The sequence below is a fragment of the Rhopalosiphum padi genome, chromosome 3 (assembly GCF_020882245.1).
Source record: "Rhopalosiphum padi isolate XX-2018 chromosome 3, ASM2088224v1, whole genome shotgun sequence".
NCBI classification, from domain to species: Eukaryota; Metazoa; Arthropoda; class Insecta; order Hemiptera; family Aphididae; genus Rhopalosiphum; species Rhopalosiphum padi.
The window spans coordinates 40936955-40938437 of NC_083599.1; the positions used below are offsets into that span (position 1 = coordinate 40936955).

Consider the following 1483-nt stretch of genomic DNA (forward strand, 5'->3'; position numbering starts at 1 on the left):
TATAAATCAAACAAATAAAAACATTTGAGGATATTAAATACATTACTAATTTATTAAAGTAATAAGTATAACTATATAATAAGTAATAATGAATTAATTATTTGTCCAACTACCTATTTTTCTATGTAAATGGTTAGCTAGTTAAAGATGATAATTAGTAATCAGTAATTTCAGCTAAGAAATCAAAGGATAGATATTATACAATATTATAAGAAGTTATCTATTGAGACTTATATTTAATTAAATAATATACATTTTTTGATATGATGTAAACGATAAAACGACAAAAGTATTTTTGAAATACTTATTATGTATATAAAATATAATATAGGCATAAATGCATAATTCATGTAGCACACCCTATTTATACATTATACCATTTATACCTATCCGATACCTGTATATTCCGATATTCGTAAATAGATTAATGTATCATTAATGTATCTATAAACTGAAAACTATTTTTATGTAGGTAAAATATTATATAATATATTATTGTGTGTTGTAGCCTGTAATCTATAGGTACAATTACAAATATATTTCTATGTGTACCTAGAGGTACTTTGGGTGTTTACACACTTTAGTAGGTATATTAGTTACAAATTGTTGAAGTAAAATAAAACTGTCTAAAAATGCTTATTATACCTGCATGGCTGTAAAGTAACAATAACTTTTTTGTTGAAATAAATAATTACCCAATCTAGTACGATGTTTTCGAAAATAAAAATTGATTTAATTTAAAATGTCTACTATTTTCTTTAAAAATACGTTTCCATCGTATGTGTTATTTATTCGTAGGTATAAGTAATATTTTTAAAAATCAATTATCAATATCTATCTAACTTCTTTGTTATCTCAAATACTTACACAACAGTTCAAAGTACAATATTTGAGACATTCAAGTACATGAGCAGTCGAGCAAAAAAAAAATGCAGTGAATAAAAACGAAAACTAACAATAATATAAGGAAAAAAAATGCAAAAAGAAATGTCGCCCGGACAGGGACTCGAACCCTGGACCCTTAGGTTAAAAGCCTAATGCTCTACCGACTGAGCTATCCGGGCATATGTTTTGAAGTGTAATATTAATCGTTTTAATAATGTTTTATTTATTATATTTTTTAATAGATACTTATCTCATTATCATTATTGTTATAGACATTAGACATTGAACGTTGATTATAATATTATATAGGTAATTTAGTAATTATTGTACACTTTTTATACCATAAAAATTGGTTTAATAAGATATACTTATTAGTTCAATTAGGTTTCTACTAAATACATACTTAGTATATTCACACACATACTACTTAGCCCCTCATCCCAGTGGCATATCCAGGTTACAACCACCTAAATTCCCGATTAGTTATAAATAACTATTTTTTAAATACTATTATTCACGTTATCAAATGTGTATAAATAAAACACGATAATTTAAGAAATTACAAATAATAGTAAATACCTAATAATTATTGAGTTAG

At 24.5% G+C, this 1483-nt stretch overlaps 1 non-coding gene across 1 annotated transcript; it reads right to left on the reverse strand.

Annotated features, from left to right (window-relative positions):
• Nucleotides 1–991: 991 nt before the first annotated feature.
• Nucleotides 992–1064, reverse strand: Trnak-uuu (transfer RNA lysine (anticodon UUU)). Its single transcript has one exon. It is a non-coding gene; the product is annotated as a tRNA-Lys (tRNA).
• Between the last annotated feature and the right edge of the window lie 419 nt (nucleotides 1065–1483).